Source organism: Ranitomeya imitator, chromosome 1 (assembly GCF_032444005.1).
Source record: "Ranitomeya imitator isolate aRanImi1 chromosome 1, aRanImi1.pri, whole genome shotgun sequence".
In the NCBI taxonomy this organism is placed as follows: domain Eukaryota; kingdom Metazoa; phylum Chordata; class Amphibia; order Anura; family Dendrobatidae; genus Ranitomeya; species Ranitomeya imitator.
Window position 1 is genome coordinate 54,902,296 of NC_091282.1, and position 27,715 is coordinate 54,930,010.

Genomic DNA, 27,715 nt, shown 5'->3' on the forward strand with positions numbered 1-27,715 from the left:
GCTGCGAAAACAGAAAAAACCCTTCCGAGAAATTGCTACAATATTAGGAGTGGTAAAATCTACAGTTTGGTACATCCTGAGAAAGAAAAAAAGCACTGGTGAACTCATCAATGCAAAAAGACCTGGGCGCCCACGGAAGACAACAGTGGTGGATGATCGCAGAATAATCTCCATGATGAAGAGAAACCCCTTCACAACAGCCAACCAAGTGAGCAACACTCTCCAGGAGGTCGGCGTATCAATATCCAAATCTACCATAAAGAGAAGACTGCATGAAAGTAACTACAGAGGGTTCACTGCTCGGTGCAGCCACTCATAAGCATCAAGAATAAAAAGGCTAGACTGGACTTTGCTAAAAAAACATCTAAAAAAGCCGCACAGTTCTGGAAGAACATTCTTTGGACAGATGAAACCAAGATCAACCTCTACCAGAATGATGGAAAGAGAAAAGTATGGTGAAGGCGTGGTACAGTTCACGATCCAAAGCATACCACATCATCTGTAACACACGGCGGAGGCAGTGTGATGGCTTGGGCATGCATGGCTGCCAGTGGCACTGGGTCACTAGTGTTTATTGATGATGTGACACAGGACAGAAGTAGCCGAATGAATTCTGAGGTATTCAGAGCCATACTGTGTGCTCAGATCCAGCCAAATGCAGCAAAACTGATTGGTCGTCGCTTCATACTACAGATGGACAATGACCCAAAACATAAAGCCAAAGCAACCCAGGAGTTTATTAAAGCAAAGAAGTGGAATATTTTTGAATGGCCAAGTCAGTCACCTGATCTCAACCCAATTGAGCAGCATTTCACTTGTTAAAGACTAAACTTCAGACAGAAAGGCCCACAACAAACAGCAACTGAAAACCACAGCACTGAAGGCCTGGCAGAGCATCAAAAAGGAGGAAACACAGCATTTGGTGATGTCCATGAGTTCAAGACTTCAGGCAGTCATTGCCAACAAAGGGTATTCAACCAAGTACTAAAAATGAATATTTTATTTAAAATTATTGAATCTGTCCAATTACTTTTGGTCCCTTTTAAAACAGGGTGGCACATGTTAAGGAGCTGAAACTCCTAAACCCTTCATCCAATTTTAATGGGGATACCCTCAAATGAAAGCTGAAAGTCTGAACTTCAACTGCACCAGAATTGTTTTGTTTAAAATTCATTGTGGTAATGTCTATAACCAAAATTAGAAAAATGTTGTCTCTGTCCAAATATATATGGACCTAACTGTATGTATATATATTATTATTTCATACAGCGCTAGATAGCTTTAAAGCCGGTAATTCAATTTCAATTACCGGCTTTTGCTATCTCCTTCCTAAACCCGACATGATATGAGACATGGTTTACATACAGTAAACCATCTCATATCCCCATTTTTTTTGCATATTCCACACTACTAATGTTAGTAGTGTGTATATGCAAAATTTGGCCGTTCTAGCTATTAAAGGGTTAAATGGCGGAAAAATTTGGCGTGGGCTCCCGCGCAATTTTCTCCGCCACAGTAGTAAAGCCAGTGACTGAGGGCAGATATTAATAGCCTGGAGAGGGTCCATGGTTATTGGCCCCCCCCCCCTGGCTAAAAACATCTGCCCCCAGCCACCCCAGAAAAGGCACATCTGGAAGATGCACCTATTCTGGCACTTGGCCACTCTCTTCCCATTCCCGTGTAGCGGTGGGATATGGGGTAATGAAGGGTTAATGTCACCTTGCTATTGTAAGGTGACATTAAGCCAGATTAATAATGGAGAGGCGTCAATTATGACACCTATCCATTATTAATCCAATACTAGTAAAGGGTTAAAAAAACACACACACATTATTAAAAATTATTTTAATGAAATAAAAACAAAGGTTGTTGTAATAATTTATTCTACACTCAATCCTTCTGAAGACCCTCGCTCTGTAACAAAGTAAAAATAATAAACCAACAATATACATACCTTCCGAAGATCTGTAAGGTCCCACGATGTAAATCCATCTGAAGGGGTTAAAAAAATTTGCAGCCAGGAGCTCTGCTAATGCAGCTGCTCCTGGCTGCAAAACCCCGGGCAATGAAGGTAAAGTAGGTCAATGACCTATATTTACCTTCATTTGCGGTGAGGCGCCCTCTGCTGGCTGTTCCTGGAGCGTGGGAACTTTCCTAGAAAGCTCCCAGGCTCGAGTTCATATGAGGGCGCCCTCTGCTGGTTGTTACTAGAATTAGTAGTGTGGAATATACAAAAAAAATGGGGATATGAGATGGTTTACTGTATGTAAACCATGTCTCATATCATGTCGGGTTTAGGAAGGAGATAGCAAAAGCCGGCAATTGAATTACCGGCTTTTCTCCTATCTAGCGCTGTATGAAATAATAATATATATACATATATGTGTCTGACAAAAAGAGAGTAGAGGACGGCACTAGAGCAAAACAAGCTCCACTGGACTGAAGCTCACTAATGAGCAACCGAATCGCAGATGTCACGAAAGCTCTGGGTCTGGTGCTCTGCATAAGAAGCATATAGCTATATTGTCAAACGTGGCAGAAGAAGCAACGGGTCTAGGTGACCCGTTGAAGCACAAGTCGTGCGAAACGGCCGTCGTCCACACTCCATCTCCGCACCCTCCTGTAGTCCTGATGTCCATATGGATGTATTAACATTTTTTGTCCAATAAAGAGCACGATTACACAGCTACGAAAAGGGTGAGTGCCGCATTCATGCTTCTTCTTCTGCTACGTTTGACATATATGTGTCTCACTGACATATATATATATATATATATATATATATATATATATATACAGTGGGGCAAAAAAGTATTTAGTCAGTCAGCAATAGTGCAAGTTCCACCACTTAAAAAGATGAGAGGCGTCTGTAATTTACATCATAGGTAGACCTCAACTATGGGAGACAAACTGAGAAAAAAAAATCCAGAAAATCACATTGTCTGTTTTTTTAACAATTTATTTGCATATTATGGTGGAAAATAAGTATTTGGTCAGAAACAAACAATCAAGATTTCTGGCTCTCACAGACCTGTAACTTCTTCTTTAAGAGTCTCCTCTTTCCTCCACTCATTACCTGTAGTAATGGCACCTGTTTAAACTTGTTATCAGTATAAAAAGACACCTGTGCACACCCTCAAACAGTCTGACTCCAAACTCCACTATGGTGAAGACCAAAGAGCTGTCAAAGGACACCAGAAACAAAATTGTAGCCCTGCACCAGGCTGGGAAGACTGAATCTGCAATAGCCAACCAGCTTGGAGTGAAAAAATCAACAGTGGGAGCAATAATTAGAAAATGGAAGACATACAAGACCACTGATAATCTCCCTCGATCTGGGCTCCACGCAAAATCCCACCCCGTGGGGTCAGAATGATCACAAGAACAGTGAGCAAAAATCCCAGAACCACGCGGGGGGACCTAGTGAATGAACTGCAGAGAGCTGGGACCAATGTAACAAGGCCTACCATAAGTAACACACTACGCCACCATGGACTTAGATCCTGCAGTGCCAGACGTGTCCCACTGCTTAAGCCAGTACATGTCCGGGCCCGTCTGAAGTTTGCTAGAGAGCATTTGGATGATCCAGAGGAGTTTTGGGAGAATGTCCTATGGTCTGATGAAACCAAACTGGAACTGTTTGGTAGAGACACAACTTGTCGTGTTTGGAGGAAAAAGAATACTGAGTTGCATCCATCAAACACCATACCTACTGTAAAGCATGGTGGTGGAAACATCATGCTTTGGGGCTGTTTCTCTGCAAAGGGGCCAGGACGAATGATCCGGGTACATGAAAGAATGAATGGGGCCATGTATCGTGAGATTTTGAGTGCAAACCTCCTTCCATCAGCAAGGGCATTGAAGATGAAACGTGGCTGGGTCTTTCAACATGACAATGATCCAAAGCACACCGCCAGGGCAACGAAGGAGTGGCTTCGTAAGAAGCATTTCAAGGTCCTGGAGTGGCCTAGCCAGTCTCCAGATCTCAACCCTATAGAAAACCTTTGGAGGGAGTTGAAAGTCTGTGTTGCCAAGCGAAAAGCCAAAAACATCACTGCTCTAGAGGAGATCTGCATGGAGGAATGGGCCAACATACCAACAACAGTGTGTGGCAACCTTGTGAAGACTTACAGAAAACGTTTGACCTCTGTCATTGCCAACAAAGGATATATTACAAAGTATTGAGATGAAATTTTGTTTCTGACCAAATACTTATTTTCCACCATAATATGCAAATAAATTGTTAAAAAAAAAAACAATGTGATTTTCTGGATTTTTTTTTCTCAGTTTGTCTCACATAGTTGAGGTCTACCTATGATGTAACTTACAGACGCCTATCATATTTTTAAGTGGTGGAACTTGCACTATTGCTGACTGACTAAATACTTTTTTGCCCCACTGTATATATATATACCTATTCTATGTGTACACATTTATTCTACCTATTCTTCTGTAAGCTGTCAGTGTGATTTTACTGTACACCGCACTGAATTGCCGGCTTTTCTCTCTAACACCGCTGCGTATTTCTCGCAAGTCACACTGCTGGTCCGTGTGTAATCCGTATTTTTGGGGCTTCCATAGACTTTCATTGGCGTTTTTTTGCGCAATACGGTGACAAACGCAGCATGCTGCGATTTTCTACGGCCGTAGAAAGCCGTATAATACTGATCAGTAAAATACGGCATATAGGAGCAGGGGCATAGAGAATAATTGGGCCGTTTGTTAGGCGAATTTTACGGACGTATTTTATGCGTTCATACGTCCGTAAAACTCGCTAGTGTGACGCCGGCCTCCATCTGTAGACACCTGTTTCAGGGTTCTTGCCCATGCAAAGAAAAATTTGTATATCAACACAATCCAGTAACGCTGCCATCTTCTCTGGACCAAAGCTCATTTATAATGGGCAGAGGTGAAAAGGAAAACTGTTCTGTTGTCAGATGAATGTGAAATTATTTATGGAAACCACCGACGCCTTGTCCTTAGGACTCAAAAGAACAGGGACTTTTTGACACATTGGGAAATAAAAAATCTGACAATCCAGTATAAGATGTCACCACTAATTGAGTGTATTATTTATGTGACACCCCATTGGTATTACTGTATTAGCGGTATTAATTATGTACTGTATGGCACTATTATTTACACTGTTCATTTTATATTATAGCATTTTATGCATTGTATGGCAGTATTAATTTTATTATTTTTAGCTACTCGTAAATAACTCATGGTTAATACCGCATTGGTAATTTTTACCATCAACTCCAGGAGTCCCACATTGGAGATAACATAGAAAACTGCTATAGCTGCCCGGAGGAAAAGTGACAGGTCGTGATTATTCTGTTGTTGCTACTTTTAATGAGTTTGACAAAGGATCAATAGTAAATCGGATATTTTTGGCAGGACTAGGACAGACATTTGACATGTTGGAAAATCCCTATGACTTTTCTTAATGTTTTACAGTACAAACAACCTTCCCCCCCAATCCTAGCGATGATTTAGTGACACATTTAAAGGGAATGTGTCATCACAAAATGACCTATTGTTTAAAAAAGTTTTTTGTGAAAATGTACTGTAATTTCTTTGAATATGAATTTTGTTTTTTTCATTCAATTCCCACTTTTAGTAAATTAGACACACATTCAGAAATATTGCTTTATTCACACTGACCACTACAGTATGTCAATATTAGTCTCATACTTCCTTTTCTGTACTGATTACATTCAGCAGTCTCAGTTTCAGAGTCAGGATTACAATGCCAGATAATATAACATTTATAACAGGGCATCCACACTTTATAATAGGTGAGGTCACATCTCACCTCCTCCTCCTGTACAATGACTGATAACACCTCTATATACAGTAGATAACACAGGATCCACCATTCACAATAGGTGATGTCACATCTCACCTCCTCCTCCTGTACAATGACTGATAACACCTCTATATACAGTAGATAACACAGGATCCACCATTCACAATAGGTGATGTCACAGCTCACCTCCTCCTGTACAATGACTGATAACACCTCTATATACAGTAGATAATACAGGATCCACCATTCACAATAGGTGATGTCACAGCTCACCTCCTCCTCCTGTACAATGACTGATAACACCTCTATATACAGTGGATAACACAGGATCCACCATTCACAATAGGTGATGTCACAGCTCACCTCCTTCTCCTGTACAATGACTGATAACACCTCTATATACATTGGATAACACAGGATCCACCATTCACAGTAGGTGATGTCACAGCTCACCTCCTCCTCCTGTACAATAACTGATAACCCCTCTATATACAGTAGATAACACAGGATCCACCATTCACAATAGGTGATGTCACAGCTCACCTCCTCCTCTTGTACAATGACTGATAACACCTCTATATACAGTAGATAACACAGGATCCACCATTCACAATAGGTCATGTCACAGCTCACCTCCTCCTGTACAGTGACTGATAACACCTATATATACAGTAGATAACACCGGATCCACCATTCACAATAGGTGATGTCACATCTCACCTCCTCCTCCTGTACAATGACTGATAACACCTCTATATACAGTAGGTAATACAGGATCCACCAGTCACAATAGGTGATGTCACATCTCACCTCCTCCTCCTGTACAATGACTGATAACACCTCTATATACAGTAGATAATACAGGATCCACCATTCACAATAGGTGATGTCACATCTCACCTCCTCCTCCTGCACAATGACTGATAACACCTCTATATACAGTAGATAACACAGGATCCACCATTCACAATAGGTGATGTTACAGCTCACCTCTTCCTGTACAATGACTGATAACACCTCTATATACAGTACATAACACATAATCCATCATTCACAATAGATGATGTCACAGCTCACTTCCTCCTCCTGTACAATGACTGATAACACCGCTTTATACTGTAGATAACACGATCCACCATTCACAATAGGTGATGTCACAGCTCACCTCCTCCTCCTGTACAATGACTGATAACCCCTCTATATACAGTAGATAATACAGGATCCACTATTCACAATAGGTGATGTTACAGCTCACCTCCTCCTCCTGTACAATGACTAACACCGCTATATACAGTACATAACACATAATCCATCATTCACAATAGATGATGTCACAGCTCACCTCCTCCTCCTGTACAATGACTGATAACACCTCTATATACAGTAGATAACACAGGATCCATCATTCACAATAGATGATGTCACAGCTCACCTCCTCCTCCTGTACAATGACTGATAACACCTCTGTATACAGTAGATAACACAGGATCCACCATTCACAATAGGTGATGTCACAGTTCACCTCCTCCTCTTGTACAATGACTGAGAACACCTCTATATACAGTAGATAACACAGGATCCACCATTCACAATAGGTGATGTCACAGTTCACCTCCTCCTCTTGTACAATGACTGAGAACACCTCTATATACAGTAGATAACACAGGATCCACCATTCACAATAGGTGATGTCACAGTTCACCTCCTCCTCCTCCTGAACAATGACTGATAACACCTCTATATACAGTAGATATCACAGGATCCACCATTCACAATAGCTGATGTCACAGCTCACCTCCTCCTCCTGTACAATGACTGATAACACCTCTATATACAGTAGATAACACAGGATCCACCATTCACAATAGGTGATGTCACAGCTCACCTCCTCCTCCTGTACAATGACTGATAACTCCTCTATATACAGTAGATAACACAGGATCCACCATTCACAATAGGTGATGTCACAGCTCACCTCCTCCTCCTGTACAATGACTGATAACACCTCTATATACAGTAGATAACACAGGATCCACCATTCACAATAGGTGATGTCACAGCTCACCTCCTTCCCCTCCCATCACAATGAATTTTGTCCAGATAAGAGCATGTCCAGAAAATACATGAACATAAGTCAGTAGGGGCAGAGCCGGTCTATCGAATATTAGACACAGTAGCCAGTATGAAAGTTACAAGATTTCTGTTTTTCTTTTAATCCATAGGCATATGAAAAATTGAAGAAAATAAAAAAAAACATACATCTAACATTAAAAAAAACTTCATTAGGTAATTTTCTGATGGCACAGTCCCTTTATATATTAACACTGAATACCCATGCCTAATTGCCAGTACAATTTTATTTTTGCATGTATCAGGAAAATGGCTGTAACATATTTTTATTTTATTTTTTTCTGGGGGAGGGCACTGGTAAAAGAAAGTTTGCATGTTTTTTCCTGACAAATAGGGCGGTATTTGCTAGGACCAATGTCACCTGATCTCTGGGACCAGTGCCGGCAGCTGTAGTGGGTTCCTAGAGTGTTGTGTTGTAATCTGGGAAAGTATCACCCAGGACCGGCTTAGACGCATCCATAATAAAAAAATGCATAAATAATATGTAGAAGGACTAAAAGTTTATTTTTCCCAATGAGCTTCGAGTGATCTTCACTTCATTAGGTCAAGCAGCACTCGAGTAGAAAAATGCCTCTTAGCCGGAGCTACAAACATCTCACCGGACCCTCTTCTGCTGAGTGTATGAGGCTCGGACCACCATGAATAAACACGATAATTGTCTGTAATAAACTCAGCACTGACTGAGTGTGAGAGCCAATACAGAAAGTGGTGGGGTGAGCTTAGTACAGCACTGGCCCTAAAGCCTAAGCCCGGGGACTTATCCCTCCAGTCCTGACCCTGCTGTCCACTAACTTTAGTCCCCCCAATCCATGACTTACAATTATTTACGGTCCCTGCTATCTGGTCCTTTGTGTCTTATGATTCGGTTTGGTCCCTTCTGTCTCCTTTTCAGTGGTTCCAAAATTATCACTGTTGCCTTATAGTACTGGGGTCTTGGGTCGAAATTTGACCAGGGCAAGACCAAGGGGTAGGAAGGGTAAGCACCCACCTAGGACACTACTTCTTGCATTCCTGTGAGGGATGCAGTTTAAAAAATAAATGATATGATTACACATGTATATTTTTAGACATTGCTTTCAAGGACATATGATAGAATTACATTTTTACTTACAGTGGAATCCATACATTCTCTTTACTATTCTATTTTGCAACATTTATCCGAAATAGATGCAATATTTTTGTACAAGTTATCATGGGTATGTTTTTCTTTCTTTTTTCCATTATAGGACTTGCACTTTTTATTAATTATAATATAATTTAAATACAGCTAGTATAAAATGGATGCTCAGGATGCAAACAGTGAAGCATGGCGGAGACTCGGAATGCATACAGTGAAACATGGCAGTGGTTCGGCCATGCCTACAGTGAAGCATGGCAGTGACTAAGAATGCCCACAGTGAAGCATGGGAAAGGCTCAGCAATGCCTACAATGAAGCATGGCGGCAGCCTGGTGACACCAAGATTGAAAAATGGCAGTAGCTCGGTGATGACTACAGTGAAGCATGGCAGTGGCTCAGCAATTCCTACAATGAAGCATGGCGGCAGCTTGGTGACACCAAGAGTGAAAAATGGCAGTAGCTCGGTGATGACTACAGTGAAGCATGGCAGTGGCTCAGCAATTCCTACAGCAAAACATGGTGGGTGCTCTGTAATGTCTAAAGAAAAGCATGGTAATGGCTTGGTAATACCTACAGTGAAGCATGGCAGTGGCTCAGTGATAGCTAAAGTAAAACATGGTAGTGGCTCAGCAATGCCTACAGTGAAGCATGGTGGTGGCTTAATTTGCCTACAGTGAAGCATGGCAGTGGCTCAGAATGTCGATAATGAAGCATGACGTTGGCTCAGAATGCCGACAATGAAGCATGGCGGTGGCTCTGGATATGTACAGTGAAGCATGGTAGTGGCTCAGCAATGCCTACAACAAAGCATGGTGGTAGTTTGGTGACATCAAGAGTGAAGAATGGCGGTAACTCGGTGATACTCTGGGGCATCTTTCCTCCCTTTTGCACTGGAAACCTGCATGTTAAGATATGCATATTTTTAGACATTGCTTTCAAGGACATATGATAGAATTTAATTTTTATTTACGATGGAATCCATACATTTCCTTTACTATTCTATTTTGCAACGTTTATCCGAAATAGATGCAATATTTTTGTACAGGTTATCATGGGTATGATTTTCTTTTTTTTCCATTATAGGATTTGCACTTTTTATTAATTATAATATAATTTCAATACAGCTAGTATAACAAAAATGCTCAGGATGCAAACAGTGAAGCATGGCAGAGGCTTGGAATGCGTACAGTGAAACATGGCAGTGGTTCGGCCATGCCTACAGTGAAGCATGGCAGTGACTAAGACTGCCCACCATGAAGCATGGCAAAGGCTCAGCAATGCCTACTATGAAGTATGTGGGCGGCTTGGTGACACCAAGATTGAAAAAATGGTAGTAGCTCAGTGATGACCACAGTGAAGCTTAGCAGTGGCTTGGTAATTCCTACAGCAAAACATGGTTGGGGATCTGTAATGCCTAAAGAAAAGCATGGTAGTGGCTTGGTGATACCTATTGAGAAGCATGGCAGTGGCTCAGTGATAGTTACAGTAAAATATGGTAGTGGCTCAGCAATGCCTACAGTGAAGCATGGTGGTGGCTCAATTTGCCTACAGTGAAGCATGGCAGTGGCTCAGAATGTCAATAATGAAGCATGTTAGTGGCTCTGAATGCTGACAATGAAGCATGGCAGTGGCTCTGGATATGTACAGTGAAGCATGGCAGTGGCTCGGCAATGCTTACAACGAAGCATGGTGGTAGTTTGGTGACATCAAGAATGAAGAATGGCGGTAACTCGGTGATACTCTGGGGTATCTTTCCTGCCTTTTTGTACTGGAAACCTGCAGTGTGTGGAGGGCAAGATTTAATCTACCAAGTTTAAGGAAATCCTGTGAGGAAACGCCATACCTTCTGTGAGTAAGGCCATGTTAGGCCAGGAGGAGTTGTAAATGGCTTTTGGAATTTCCTGATGGCACCACATCCATACCCAATATTATGTCCGATTTCCAGTCTTATATGAATAAAGTTAAATCACTGCATAATTTTAAGTTTCTGAACTTTTTAATGCTGGTAGTGGATCAAAAAAATGGTGGTTTCCATTGACAGACTGAAAACCTATCCTGATTTGGCCTGCTCAAGCAATGTCTTTGGCTCCATCATTAATTGTGACGATGGGCGGGGAGACTCATGGACCCAATAGCGGTTGCGTGGTCTGCCATTATGGACGTTACACCCCTGCCCATCTCTGTATGTGATGCACCTAAGTTTAAGATGACACTCTCTTAGTAAAGCACAACATGCTATTTATTATAAATTTGCGGAACCTTTTATTAGGCTTTATTTAATCCTCATATTTAGTGCAAGATACAAAGTGTTAATTCTTGTATCTTAAGAAATCCAAGTCACTTCTGATTTAATTCCCGGGTCGGGGGCCTTTGAAGTCGCACTTACACAAGAGAGCACATAGGGATCACAGGGGAACAATGGGGCTCTATTTGCTGAGGGGCCGGAGACTGTGAAGTTGGACAAATATTTTCATCCTTTCTTATTAAACTACCGTAATTAATCTCCTTGTAATGTTTGTGATTATTTCTCGCCTCCCAAGTGGAGCCACCGAGGGGTCTGGATGCAGTTCAATAAGTCTTGTAGCCTTTGTGACAAAGCCTGTGGTCTGTCCGGGCTACAAGGAAACGTGTCCACGATACATGGGGAATGGGGACGCTTGCCAGTCTATCTCGCTGACCCATTACCCAATAATCTTCTGACGTGAGGCCGGCAATCGCTGTGCATGTAAATGTGCTAAAGGCAACCAGACTTTTGTAATTAGTCTGCGGGGTGACACGAAATCAAATCATGACCTGTCGAGGGGATATTGAGTGCTGGAGTTGAGTAACAATAATCAAGGATATTTAAAGAGAAGCCATCATCAGAAAATTACCTATTGTTTCAAGTGTAACCGTCACCAGTGCATCCATCCCCATAAAGGTCCCCACCAATTACCGGCAGAAACTGCACTTATAATGCCGGTCCTGTATTATCACTGTAGTTTCCAATGTCAAAAGTGCAGCAGGATTTTTGATGACATCAAGGTCATGTGTCTATTATGTTACCAAAGGTCCTGTACCCTGCAGGAGTCTAGAAGAACTGAAGAAGAGGTAACACGCTGGTAAGTCCGCTGTAGCATGTGCATGTATGTGCTCTGTGTGTATGTGTATAAATGTGTGTGCATGTGTTGTGTATACATATGTATTTCCTCTGTGTATACGTGTCTTTGTTCTGTATGTATATACATATATATATGAATGTGTTCTGTGTGCACATCTAAGTGTATATGCTCTGTGTGCACAGTGTATGTGTATATATGCTCTGTGCATGTGTTCTGTGTATGCATGTTTAGGTGCTCTGTGTATACTGTATGTGTGTATGTATGCACTGTGTATATATACAATGTGGAACATAAGTATTTGATACCCTGTCGATTTTGGAAGCTAGCCCACTTCAGGACCTTGAAATGGTTCTTACGGAGTCACTCCTTAGTTACTCTGGCTGTGTGTTTCGGGTCATTGTCATGCTGGAAGACCCAGCCGCAACCCATCTTCAACGCAGGGAAGGAGGTTGTTGGCCAAAATCTCCTGAAAAATGACCACATCCATCCTCCCTTCAATATACTGCAGTCGTACTGTCCCCTTTGCAGAAAAGCACCCCAAAGTATGATGTTTCCCCCACCATGCTTCACAGTTGGGATGGTGTTCTTGTGGTTGTTCTCATCTTTCTTCTTCCTCCAGACACAGCGAGTGGAGTTGATACCAAAAAGTTCTATTCTAGTCTCATCTGATCACATAACCTTCCAGATCATCCAGATGGTCATTGGTGAACATCAAACGGACCTGGCCATGTGCTGGCTTGAGCAGGGCAACCTTGAATGCCCTGTAGGATTTTAATCCAAGACCGCGTAGTGTTTTACTAATTCTGGGCTGATTCCTGAACTTTCTCAGAATCATCCTTACCCCATGAGGCGAGACCTTATATGGAGCCCCAGACTGAGTAAGACTGACAGTCATCTTGTGTTTCTTAAATTATCTAATAATTGTGGCAGCAGTTGTTGCCTTCTCACCAAGCTGCCTGCCTATTGTCCTGTAGCCGTCCCAGCCTTGTGCAGGTCTACAATTATGTCCCTGGTGTTGACTCCTTAGACAGCTCTTGCAAGATCAGCACTTTATCAAATATTTATTTTCCCCACTGTATATATGTGTTCTATGCATACATGTGGGTATGTAAGTGCTCGTGTATACACGTGTGTATTTCTTATGTATACGTGTGTCTGTTGTGTATACATGTGTGCATGCGTATGTGCTCTGTGTATATACAGTTCGTATGTGCTATGTGTGTATATATGTTTGTGTGTAACATACAGTGTATGTGTCACATATACTGTGTGTGTTTATGTAGTATCCACATATAAAAATCCCAGCTGCTAAGACGAGAGTTCAGAGGCGCAAATGTAACACCCCAGGGTCCTGGTTGTTACAGTGGCATTGCTTTCCTCACAGGGAGAGTGATGTCATGCTTGGAAGCAAGGGAAGATCTCTTCTATCAGGTAAACACAAGCATGCAACGTTCTCACTCCAGGCCAGAAGGGGGAGCTCTGAACCTGGTTTTCAGGGGAGCTTCCCTAGATATATTATTATGGCTGGAGGGGAAGTCAGTGAGCAGTCTGTCAGCAGGACAGAGAAGAGAGTAGTCAGACAGTGAGTGTCGAAAGGACTGAAGGGGCTGTGCAGCCAGAGTTGCTGCAGCTCCTGGAGAAAGAATACAGAAGAAAAGAGCAGATTGTAGAGAGCGTGCAGGAGAGCAAAGCACAGGAGAGTGACATCTGGGAAGAATAGCTGTGACTGGGCTACCTCCCTGGCAGAGCGCAGATACCGGTAGCTGGAAGACCGAGGTTGTGTCAGACTCTAGGAGGCACAGCAGAAACCGTGAGGACAGCTGAACTATACGTTACCTGTCCACCCTAATACCCAGGAGGCACAGTGGCACATAGAGCCCGGGTCGTGATAGAGACCCTATAAAAAGGCGCGAGCCTTTGCGTCCCACCTTTATGGAGGACAGAGAGGAACTGTGAGGACCTTGCTAGAAGCCATAGGCAGTAAGGGACTACAACACCACCGCGCTATGAGGAAAGCTTCCATCTCCATCTGGTAAAGGGGACTCTGAACTTGCTTCCATGCCGGCTGGACCCTGCCTGCCCTGTGATCCGGTGCCCTGGACTGTGGATACCTGAAATCTCCAGTAAACCAGGTAAAGAGACTCCAAACCTGTGTCCTCGTTCTTTACTGCACCATTCACCATCTTCCATCTACACACCAGGAGCCCTGGGGATACACTTCACCTGTGGGAAGGTATACCATCTAGCTGCCATAACATCACCCCAGAGGACCCCTTTTAGGACCCTTTTAAGTAGCGTCGGTCCCTACTGACCAAATACCACAGGTGGCGTCATGAACAAACTTTATTATCAAAACCCCTTTTAAGGACATTCCCTTTAATATGGGCGCCAGGGGCCACGGACCGGGTCGCCGCCACTGTGACATCACTCTGTGAGTACCAGACCCGGTACCGAGTAACCCACGGTCCTGACGGGCGACTCACAAACATGTTTGCAATCACCAAATGAACAAACTCTTTCGAGTGATTGGATTGTTTATGCCGGAACAAAAGTCATTGTTCTCAGCAGCACATTCCCGATGTAAACAGGAGATATGCTGCTAATAACATGATATTTATGGGGAAAGAACGATCTATTAGTAATTGTTCTGTGCCCAGCATTCTTCGTCAGCCAATGTAAACAGGTCAATAAACAAGGACCGAACGACTTCATTATAGTCGATCGCACTCATTTAACGGCCTAAACCGCTCTGTGCGGTGATGAGCTGCGGACTTCAGAGCGGTGCTTTGACTGATTGGTGGAGGTCTCAAGCCCCGGATCCCCACCAATCAGCAGCACTGTGCAGCGCCTGTCACAGATAGAAGCTTCTATATAGTGACAGCTACACTTCAAATCAGGTGTTTGTGGTACACATTTTTTTTTTAACTTTTGGCAATGTTTTTTTTTTTCTTTTTCATGTCACGATTTTTGTTAAAAAAAAACAAACACAAAAAAACAAAGCTAGTAATCATGCAATTTTCACACTGGCAAATTTGACTCACATTTCCTGTCCTTTCAAGAAGAGTTTTCAACAGTTTTTTATCATCTGACACAGGATTAAAACACCTCTATACACAGCTGGTTACACATGATCCATTACTCACAAAAAGCAAAGTCACAGCTCACCTCCTCCCCCTCCGTTCACAGTCCCTTTTGCAAATGCTCCTTAGAAACTTCAATACAACAGATAGCTACAATATCCTGATCCTGGCCCTAATGTATGTGTGTAATTTCCTACAAAATAGCAATGTAGAATTTTAGTGCCAGTGTGAAAATTGCGAAATGTCTATTTTTTATACAGTCTCTAAGATCCCTGGTGGACTCGGACAGTGAAGGATCAATGATCATATCCCTGGTGGTCTAAAGAAGTGAAGGGATCAATGACAAGATAATTGATGGTCTAAATGGGTCTCTGTTATGGAGTGAAATCCTTCTTCCCCCTAGGACCTAGCGTGACCTCCACCTTCTGCTGCTGATTATCACACCCTTGCTGGATGTTTAAATACCTTTAGTCTCTTCAGCAAGGCGCTGGTGATAGCTCTATTTTCCTCTGTCCCGTTTGGAAGTGCTAGTAGTTGACTAGTGTCTTCTTGGAGTTCTCTTGGAGGATAGCTGGGGTGATCTCTCGTGTCTTCACAAGCTAAGTGTATTCCCTCATTTGTTTACCTGTTTTGTCTTTAGTTGTAGTGGGGGCTGATTAGCATCATCCTGTCCCCCTTATCCAGGGTCTATTGCTAGGGGCAGTCAGGGATTAGGCTCCTGCTCAGCAAAAGGTGCAGAATTTATTTAGGGATATTAAGGGAGCCAGGGTGTTATCAGATCTGCCTAGGGGCCTCCACTCCCCCATTTCCTAGTGTTTGGGCTTCCCCACCCTCTTCCTGTTGTTGCGCACCTAGTTGCTCCTTCACCCAGCGTGACACTAAAGCAGTGAAGGGATCAATAATAAGATCCCTGGTGGACTAGAGCAGAGAACGTGTCAATGATAAGTTCCCTGGTGGTACGGAGCAGTGAAGGGGTCAATGATAAGATCCCTGGTTGTCTAAAGCAGTGAAGAGGTCAATTATAAGGCGGTCTAGAGCAGTGAAGAGGTCGATGATAAGATCCCTGGTGGTCGAGAGCAGTGAAAGGGTCAATGATCAGATCCTTGGTGGTCTAGAGCAGTGAAGAGGTTGATGATCAGATCCTTGGTGGTCTACAGCAGTGAAGGGGTTAATTATATAAACTCTAATGATCTAGGGCAATGAAGGCATGGTAATGTTCATGGTGGTTTAGGCAAGTGAAGGAGTTAATTGTCGGTAATGGTCTAAAGCAGAACATCCCAAGTGTTCTAGGGCAGTGTTGAATCAAAGCATGAGCCGTTTTGTGTATACAGCTCCTATGCAGACCAACTGTAAACAATCTTATTATGGTCTGATCCTGCAGTCATGAGCTATTCTGCTCCATCTGCCTCCTCTTCTAGACTCTACTTTTTATCATTTGTAACCATGAAAACACATAGGTCTGCATGGAACCTGCATACACATAACGGTATTCAATATTGGTAACTCCCCAGGAGCCTTTGATCTACAGTGTACAAAAAATTACATAACATGATGTCCCCACGTGTGCCGAGACATCTGGGATTGGACTTGGGGCATTTCTACATCTATAACTAAACTGAGCTTTTAAACCTGCAGATCAGAGAAACACAACAATGTGAACATGAAAGCGGGGGCCATTATCACAGACAGGAATCGCTGGCACACAGCTGGGGGGCACCACCACGTTTCCCATCCTGCCGTCTGTCCAGCTGTTTCCGAGTATCCGGCAGGAAAGAATTTCCAAACATCGCAAAGATGCTAAAAGCATGAAGAAAAGCAAAGAAGACGCTTGTGATACAGCTAAGAAGATGGCGACCCCCACGCTCTTCAGCGCCGCCCTGCTGGATGTTTTATTGTTAGGGCATGTCCACACCGTGTCTTCTTAAACAATGAAAAAAAGAAATTGCTAAAAATAATGGTAATAAGTGGAAAAATTATTTGCTGATCATAATTGACGCATTGTATTCATTTTGTAAATGCGTAAGGATTTTAAAAACAATTTGCAATTTACTGAACTCACATTTCTTTTTTTTTTCGTCTTGTGATGTTCACTGACATTTTTGCCCCAAAATTCTTTAAAATGGTACACACAGTCTGTGAATCTGGTGCAAAATAAAATATGCTTTTTCTATTTTTTTTTTATATCTTTTTTTCTACCCCTTTTAGCACCATTGATACCATTCTAAAAGCTGCACCCCTCAAAGTCCTCAAAATCACATTCAAGAAGTTTATGAACCCTTCCGGTGGCTCACAGGAATTCATGAAATGTGGAAGGAAAAAAATGAACATTTTACTTTTTTCACAAAAATTTTACTTTAGCCCCAATTTTTTTTTATTTTGACAAGGGTAACAGGAAAAAATGGACACAAAAATTTGTTGTGCAGTTTCTCCTGAGTAGGCGATACCCCATATGTGGGGGAAAACCACTGTTTGGGCGCACGGCAGGGCTTGGAAGGGAAGGAGCACTGTTTGACTTTTTGAACACAAAAATGGCTCTAATCAAGAGCAGACTCCATGTCGCATTTGGAGAGCCCCTGATGTGCCTAAACAGAAGAAACCCCCCACGAGTTACCCTAGTTTGGAAACTAAACCGCTCAGGGAACTTATCTAAATGTGTAGTTAGAACCTTGAACCGGGGTCACACTTGCGAGTACAATGCAAGAAACTCATGTGAGTCTCTCATATCAATACCCGGCACTGCTGCCGGCAATCGGGACAGGAGTGTTCAGTTGCACAGAGATACATGCAGCTGCACACTCCAGTCCAGAGAGCCGGCGACGAGTTTCTTGCATTGCACTCACAAGTGCGACTCCAGCCTAACACTGCTGCCAGCGTCCCTGCATGGAAATCCCCTGGTCCGTTGGTGGCCAGTGCATGAACCCTATTCCCCTGTCCATGAGTGGCCTAACCCTGAACCTGAATCCTAGTGCCTCAACTAAGCCCTAAAGTAGTGTCAGCATACCTGACCCCTGGGTTCAGCACCTTCAGTTCTGCCTATGAGTGGTACCTGGCGGCTACCTGCCACACAAGCCTGACCTCACCACTAGAGGCTCCAATGAACTTCAAGGTATCCACTCTGTTATGCCCCTTCCTGGGTAGGCCCAGTCCTCTGGCACAGTGGATCCACAAATCCATGTGCACCATGGCTAGGCGTAACAGTCTGCTCGGCCCAGCTGTGACCGTAACAATAACATAGAGCCCTATAAATAAAAAAATAACTTTTTTCCCACAAAAATGTTTTTAGCCCCAAATTTTGCATTTTCACAAGGGTAACAGGAGAAATTGAACGTTACAATTTGTTGTGCAATTTCTCCTGAGTACACCGATACCCCATATGTGAGGGAAAACTACTGTTTAGGTGCACAGCAGGGCTCGGAAGGGAAAAAGCGCCATTTGACTTTTTAAACGCGAAATTTGCTGAAATCATTAGTAGAGGTCATGTCGCATTTGGAGAGCCCCTGATGTGCTTAAACAGTGGAAATCCCCCACTAGTGACGCCATTTTGCAAACTAAACCCGCAAGGAACTTATCTAGATGTGTGGTAAGCACCTTGAATCCCCAGGTGCTTCACATAAGTTTATAATGTTGAACTGCAAAAATGAAAAAATAAATTTTTCCTGCAAGAAAGTTAGTATATTGCCCCAAATTTTTTATTTTCACAAGGGTAACAGAAGCAAAATGAACCATACCATTTGTTGCGCAATTTCTTCTGAGTTCACCAATGCACCAAATATGATCAAAACTACTTTTGAGGCACAGTGCAAAGCTCAGAAGGGAAGAGGCGCAATATTACAGTGCAGATTTTTCTGGACTGGTTTGAGGGTGCCATGTCACATTGGCAGAGCCCCTGAGGTGCCACAACAGCAGAACCCCCCATAAGTGACCCCATTTTACAAAGTACACCTCTCAGTGAACTCATCTAGGGGTGCAGTGAGCATGTTGACACCACATGTGCCTAACAAACATTTTATACCATTGGGTACAATGTTGTTTTAGCCACAATTTTTTTTATTTTTATAAGGGCTAATAAGAAAAAATGGACATCTCAGTTTGTTGTGAAATTTCTCGCCAATACGCTACATGTAATTGGGAACTACTTTTGAGACACATGGGAAGGAGCAACATATTATAGTGCAGATTTTGCTCTTATGGTTTGAGGGTACCATGACCCACTGGGAGAGCCAAGATCGGGAAGTCCTTCCCAACATGGACGTATGGATACATGTAAGGTCCTTAAGGGGCTAAATTAATCTAAAAAAAAAAGATCCAAATCGAAAACTCCTCAAGAAAAACTTACTCCAAGGAGTAAGATGCAGCAAAAATGTGACATTTGGTAAAAGTTACACTTCATGAATCTGCCTAAACATCTCTCTCAGTAAAGTTGTCAAAGACTTAAAAAAAAAAAAAAAAAGATTTAAAAAAGAAAGAGAACATAAAAAATGGTACAAAATGTATAGAGAAAGTGACGGCCTTTCTGCTAGGAGGAAGCTCAACACTCACAATAAGGCCACGTTTACGCGTATTTGTAAGACAGAACCAGGAGTGGGTGATAAATGCAGAAGTGGTGCATATGTTTCTATTATACTTTTCCTCTAATTGTTCCACTCCTGGTTTTGGCTTACAAATACTGATGTAAAATACTGACCAAATACTGAACATGTGAACATGCTCTTATCTAAGCACCGAGAGCTGAACTTATCAGGTGCAGCTGCACAAATCTCTCTTCTGGTTTGTTACAATATATTATTATTATTTATTTTCTTTTTTTAATGCACCATTAATTCGAGGATGCAGGAGTGATCTATTTCACGTGTTTATTTCCGTTAATGTCGATGATTATGGCTTACAGCCAATGAAAACCCAAAAAAGTCATTATCTCAGCAAATTAGATTACTTTACAACAGCAGCTTGAAAAATTATTTTAAAATCTGAAATGTTGGCCTACTGAAATGTATGTTGAGTAAATGCACTCAATATTTGGTCAGGGCTCATTTTGCATCAATTACGACATCAATGTGGCGTGGCATGGAGGCGATCAGCCTGTGGCACTGCTGAGGGGTTATGGAAGCCCAGGTTGCTTTGATAGCAGCCTTCAGCTCGTCTGCATTGTTGGATCTGGTGTCTCTCATCTTCCTCTTGACAATACTCCATAGATTCTCTCTGGGGTTAAGGTCAGGCGAGTTTGCTGCCAATCAAGCACAGTGATACTGTTGTTTGTAAACCAGGTATTGGTAGTTTTGGCCGTGTGGACAGGGGCCAAGTCCTGCTGGAGAGTGACATTTCCATCTTCAAAAAGCTCGTCGGCAGAGGGAAGCATGAAGGGCTCTAAAATTTCCTGGTAGACGGCTGCGCTGACGTTGGTCTTGATAAAGCACAGTGGACCTACACCAGCAGATGACATGGCTCCCCAAACCATCACCGATTGTGGAAAATTCACACTAGACCTCCAGCAGCTTGGATTGTGGCCTCTCCACTCTTCCTCCAGACTCTGGGAGCTTGATTTCCAAATGAAATGCAAAATTTACTTTCATCTGAAAACACCACCTTGGACCACTGACAACAGTCCAGTTCTTCTCCTTGTCCCAGGTAAGACGCTTCTAGTGTTGTCTATTGGTCATGAGTGGCCTGACACAAGGAATGCGACACTTGTAGCTCATGTCCTGGATACGTCTGTGTGTGGCGGCTCATGAAGCAATGACTCCAGCAGCAGTCCACTCCTTGTGAATCTCCCCGAAATTTTTGAATGGCCTTTTCTTAACAATGCTTTCAAGGCTGCGGTTATCCTAGTTGCTTGTGCACCATTTTCTACCACACTTTTTCCTTCCTCTCAACTGTCCATTAATATGCTTGGATACAGCACTCTGTGAACAGCCGGCTTCTTTAACAATGACCTTTTGTGGCTTACCATCCTTGCGGAGTGTGTCAATGGCTGCCTTCTGGACATCTGTCATGTCAGCAGTCTTCCCCATGATTGTGGAGCTACTGAAACACACTAAGGGACCTTAGTAATTGCTTAGAAAGGCTCTGCAGGTGTTTTTTGTTAATTATTCTAATTTAACTTTTGGGTTTTCATTGGCTGTAAGCCATAATCATCAACATTAACAGAAATAAACACATGGAATAGATCACTCTGTAATGACTCTATATAATATATGAGTTTCACATTTTGTATTGAAGAACTGAAATATATTAACTTTTTGATGATATTCTAATTTTGTGAGAAGCACCTGTATATGCAACAGAACAATGGTGGTGGATAATTACATGGCGTTCAGATTTCATTCTTGATAACAGGACACGGCTGAATCATTTCTTATGCGGCCACGTTCAGCACAAACATTTCTGTAGAACAGAGATAACTTTCGGCAGAAGTTGGTGATGCCACAAGATGATGATGAAACCAGATAAGGAATCCCGGGAAACGGTGCAATAAGGTTTCCCGGACTGTGAACGTTACATGGATTGCTCCATTTCTGACGCCCTAAGATAAAGCTTTGGAGACACCATGCTTGCAGGGCTTTTTCAAGGTGGATTCCAGGTTGAAACCGCCTGAAGAAGACGCGGTGTGCACGAAGCCTCGGAGGAGTTTTAGGTTTCCTGAAGTGGTTTAGCAGGGTTTTTTTCATCCTGAAGCAGTTTTTGCAGCCTTTTGATTGTACAGTGTTTAGTTTAGGCTTGGTTCCAGAACTGATGTGCACTTTTTCCCCCACCGTTTTTATTTCTCAAATGGAAAAAAAGCAGTAAACATCTAACGGTCAAAATGGCTTAACATTAATATTTCAGATATTGTTGGAGTGCACCCGTTTCAGAAACTCATCAAAAACCATAGTGTGCACAAAGCTTTATGGCGCATAACGTCTTTTTCAGATGGTCAAACTTGACGAGTCTTTTAAGAAGGCGGCACTTCAGGAAATGCCAAAAGTTATCCCCCCCTTCCCCCGAGCCATCTTTTTCTCTTTCAAGAAGCACTTTTTCAATGTTTTTTTGGCGTACCAGTGGGGTGCTATTTATTTTTTTTTTAGCATCTTTCCCAAATTTTTGTGGCGCCCAATCTTTTTTTTTTTTTTGACCCAATTCAACAATGAAAAATCTGCTAGGGATTTTTGATGTAAAAATGCTACCAAAATACAGGATCTTTCGATCCTACTAATTGACTTCTATTGTAAAATATAAAGTGTAGAACGCATGAAGATCGGTCCGGTCACTTCGTTTAAGGGCTTGTTGCTGTTATAAATAGTTAAAAAATGCTCAAAAGCCTGAAAATGAGAACAGTAAATTTGTTTTTACATAAAAATAAGCATGTTAAGTCTTTTTCGTGCTTATTTAGAGCTTTTTCATGCAGTTTTAAGATCAGAATCTGTCATAAAAAGACGTTGTGTGCACATACCCTCATTTCTTACATCTGGAGGCTGAAAAATGACCTAGTTGGGGTCTGTTACAACATAGATGATACATAGTAAGAGAACCTTATGCATCCATATTTTGGAAAGGTGACAATCAGAATACCTTGTCTCTCTCCAGCTTTCCAAGGCTCCTGAGTGGCAGGTGTAATTGCGCTGTGATGCTGCTGTCACCTAAGGTATAAAAGGAAACACAGTTGTAACCTTAGGAGACTTTTGCCAGATTTATTAACTTCCCAGCTTTCTCATGAACAGGTTCAAATAAGAATCAGCTGTTTAAAGAGGCGGTGTAGCTGCTGGAGCCAACAGATCTGCCCTCCATGGAATAGCAGGGAACGTTCAGCCAAGACAAACACTCAAGTTTCCATGTCCTGAGCTGTGGCCTGACTCCTCGCCATCCAATCTGTGCAGGGAATAGTGGGAGGATTGGGCCGGACTGTGCCAAAGGATTCCATCCAGGAGTGTGAAAATGATAATGAGGCAAAGACGTCAGAGATGAGAGCACAGAATGCAGCAACTTGTATCACATCAATAACAGATTGCCACCCTGAGAACGGATTCATTCTAACGTATACTGTAATAGCAACATAAAAGTGTCATACACTGTACATGTCTGCCGCAGCACGGAGGCCGGCACCGGTCTGTAAAAGAAGCATCAAAATCATCAACGTGGCCAACAACTCACTTCCCAATATCCATCTGGTAAACATCTGCAAAATTACATCACTACAGAGAGGAGAGAAATAATCAGAACGTTACATCTGATGTATGGAAAAAGAACCAGACACCCAAAGGATACAAATAACTACAGCATCAGTACAACTTTATACCCATAGGAGGCAGTAATATAGTAGTTATATTCTTGTACATAGGGGCAGTGTTATAGTAGTTATATTCTTGTACATAGGGGCAGTATTATAGTAGTTATATTCTTGTATATAGGGGGCAGTATTATAGTAGTTATATTCTTGTACATATGAGCAGTATTATAGTAGTTATATTCTTGTACATAGGAGCAGTATTATAGTAGTTATATTCTTGTACATAGGAGCAGTATTATAGTAGTTATATTCTTGTACATAGGAGCAGTATTATAGTAGTTATATTCTTGTACATAGAGGCAGTATTATAGTAGTTATATTCTTGTACATAGGGGCAGTATTATAGTAGTTATATTCTTGTACATAGAAGCAGTATTATAGTAGTTATATTCTTGTACATAGGGGCAGTATTATTGTAGTTATATTCTTGTACATAGGAGCAGTATTATAGTAGTTATATTCCTGTACATAGAAGCAGTATTATAGTAGTTATATTCTTGTACATAGGGGCAGTATTATAGTAGTTATATTCTTGTACATAGGGGGCAGTATTATAGTAGTTATATTCTTGTACATAAGGGCAGTATTATAGTAGTTATATTCTTGTACATAGGGGCAGTATTATAGTAGTTATATTCTTGTACATAGGAGCAGTATTATAGTAGTTATATTCTTGTACATAGTGGCAGTATTATAGTAGTTATATTCTTGTACATAGGAGCAGTATTATAGTAGTTATATTTTTGTACATAGGGGCAGTATTATAGTAGTTATATTATTGTACATAGGAGCAGTATTATAGTAGTTATATTATTGTACATAGGGGAAGCATTATAGTATTATAGTAGTTATATTCTTCTACATTGGAGCAGTATTATAGTAGCTATATTCTTTTACATAGGGGCAGTATTATAGTAGTTATATTTTTGTACATAGGAGCAGTATTACAGTCGTTATATTCTTGTACATAGTGGCAGTATCATAGTAGTTATATTCTTGTACATTGGAGCAGTATTATAGTAGTTATATTCTTGTACATAGGAGCAGTATTATAGTAGTTATATTCTTGCATATAGCAGTATTATAGTAGTTATATTCTTGTACATAGGAGCAGTATTATAGTAGTTATATTCTTGTACATAGGAGCAGTATTATAGTAGTTATATTCTTGCATATAGCAGTATTATAGTAGTTATATTTTTCTACATAGGAGCAGTATTATAGTAGTAATATTCTTGTATATAGGGGCAGTATTATAGTAGTTTTATTCTTGTACATTGGAGCAGTATTATAGTAGTTATATTCTTGTACATAGGGGCAGTATTATAGTAGTTTTATTCTTGTACATAGGGGCAGTATTATAGTAGTTTTATTCTTGTACATAGGGGCAGTATTATAATAGTTATATTCTTGTATATAGGGGACTGTATTATAGTAGTTATATTCTTGCACATAGGAGCAGTATTATAGTAGTTATATTCTTGTATATAGGGGGCAGTATTTTATAGTCTTGTACACACGGGCAATATTATAGTAGTTATATTCCTGTACATAGAATACATAAAATAATTATGTTCTTACGTTTGGGGGCAATGAAAAATTCAATGAAAACATTTTTATCTTTTAAATGTTCTCATAATTTTATTCCATAGAAGTTAACCTATTGTATATAATGTACATAAACAGAGAATGGCCCTAGTTTCTGGCCCAGTGCAGGTGCCCATAGCAGTTCCCAGGACTTTATTAGTAATGATGTTGTTCTGCGGAGATTTTTTTTTTTAAAACATGATGAAAATAATCAATTTTGCATAAAACTTTACCCTATAGAAATAAGAGGAATGGCTATTGTTTTTTTAAGTAAATATAATAAAAAAAAATATAAAAATGCAAAGTGGGATTATCACTTCAGTTAATAGTTATATGTCCATCTGCCTGGATAGTATCTGTATCGTCTCCCGATCTGGAGCAGATGCCGTCCAGCCAATGTCAGCCTTCCCCTGTCCTGGGCCCGTCTACTGTGTGTTATACAGAATCCTCCCTGGAGAATAAACTTTGGGTTAAACTAAAGTGAAAATCAGGAGGACATATTTGGAAATCCTCTAACAAAAGACAACAGGTTCTGCAAGATTAACTTTGTGCACAGCGTAACGGCGGCCATTTGTGAACGAATGGACGTCGCAGGGGAAGCCGTGCGTCATTCTCTATATGCCCGGATTAAAGCTCTGGCGCTACAAGAATAGTGCACTGGTGCAGAAAGATGACGCGAGCAGATGGCGGCGAGGGCCAGCCAAGTTCATTATAATACATGAATAATTAATAAGGACAATGCCACCTGGCGCTCCCTGCCCAAGAAAAAATTATGTAAAAAATTAGATATCTTCAAAATCACCTTTTTTCCACCATTAGAAATAAAAGAATAAAATTAACATATTTGATATGTCTATGTCCGTAAAAGTCCAATCTAGGCAAATATGGAATTCATTAACCCAAATCGGTAAACACCGTAAACAGAAAACAAATCCGAATGGTAGAATTGCAGGTTTTTTGTCACATCACCTGCCTAAAAAAAATGTAATAAAGCAATCAAAGCATCATATGTACATGAAATTGGTATCAATGTCAGCTCACAGCGCAAAAAATCCCTCCCACAGTCCAATTAGCAGAAAAATAAAAATGTTGTTAGGGATCTTGGAAAATGGTGGGGACACAATAAAAAATGTATATATATTTTTTTTAATTTTCTGAATTTCTTCATCACTTCAATAGAAAAAAATGATGCACGTTTGATATTGTCGTAATCTGCCTGATGTAGGCAATCATGTTTCTAGGTAATTCTTGGAAAATATCAAAAAAACTGGCAGATTTCCACTGTTTTTTTTATTCACTATTTCATCCCTATTGGAATTTTTTTTACCCATTTTTCAGTTCATTGTACGGAAAAATTAATGGCGCCATTCAAAAGTACAACTAATCCCGCAAAACAAACAAGCTCTCATTGACCTATTTTGCCACCAAAAAAAAAAAAAAAAAAGTTATGGCTGTTGGAAGAAGAGGAGGAAAAAAAATGAAAGCGCAAAAATAATGTTTCCTGGACCTTAAAGGGTTAAAAACGAACTGTTATTTCCCAAAAAAATGTAAAAAAAAAAAAAAAAAAAAGGACCAAGTATAAATGCCGCCGTTCTTCTTAATCCAGCAGTTTTTCTTTTGTTCTTGCGCCTCTCCGTTCCTGGGATATGGCCTCCTCCTCCCTGGATATAGATGTAACCTTTTTTTTAGCCAAGTGAGTGTGGATCGGAAAGAATGCACCCAAAGAGAAGAGGACCACACCTGACCGGCTAACAGTAATCTTTATGTACAGGGAGGAGTGGGCCACATCTCAGGAATGGAGAGGCGCAGAAACAGGAGAAAAACAGCGCCAGATTCAGGAGAACAGCAGCAATGTTAATATATATATATATATATATATATATATATATATATATTAATAAATAATGACAGATCTCCTTTAACCCCTTAGTGACAGAGCCAATTTGATACTTAATGACCGGGCCAATTTTTGCAATTCTGACCACTGTCACTTTATGAGGTTATAACTCTGGAACGCTTCAACGGATCCCGCTGATTCTGAGATTGTTTTTTCGTGACATATTGTACTTCAGGTTAGTGATAACATTTCTTCGATATTACTTGTGATTATTTATGAAAAAAACGGAAATATGGCGAAAATTTTTAAAATTTTGCAATTTTCAAACTTTGTATTTTTATGCCCTTAAATCAGAGAGATATGTCACAAAAAATAGTTAATAAATAACATTTCCCACATGTCTACTTTACATCAGCACAATTTTGGAAACAAATTTTTTTTTTGTTAGGGAGTTATAAGGGTTAAAAGTTGACCAGCAATTTCTCATTTTTACAACACCATTTTTTTTTAGGGACCACATCACATTTGAAGTCATTTTGAGGGGTCTTTATAATAGAAAATAATAAAGTGTGACACCATTCTAAAAACTACACCCCTCAAGGTTCTCAAAACCACATTCAAAAAGTTTATTAACCCTTTACGTGCTTCACAGGAACTGAAACAATGTGGAAGGAAAAAATGAACATTTAACTTTTTTTTGCAAACATCTTAATTCAGAACCATTTTTTTTATTTTCACAAGTGTAAAAACAGAAATGTAACCATAAATTTTGTTATGCAATTTCTCCTGA

General features: G+C 41.0%; 1 protein-coding gene across 1 annotated transcript in view; it reads right to left on the bottom strand.

The window, feature by feature from the left end:
- LOC138657607 (CD5 antigen-like) overlaps positions 1–22,838 on the bottom strand; it is a 175,348-nt gene extending 152,510 nt beyond the window's left edge. The window contains exon 1 of the mRNA XM_069745351.1: positions 22,787–22,838. The gene's annotated coding sequence lies outside the window, so the exon portion shown is untranslated. The remainder of the gene's footprint in view (positions 1–22,786) is intronic.
- Positions 22,839–27,715: the final 4,877 nt, after the last annotated feature.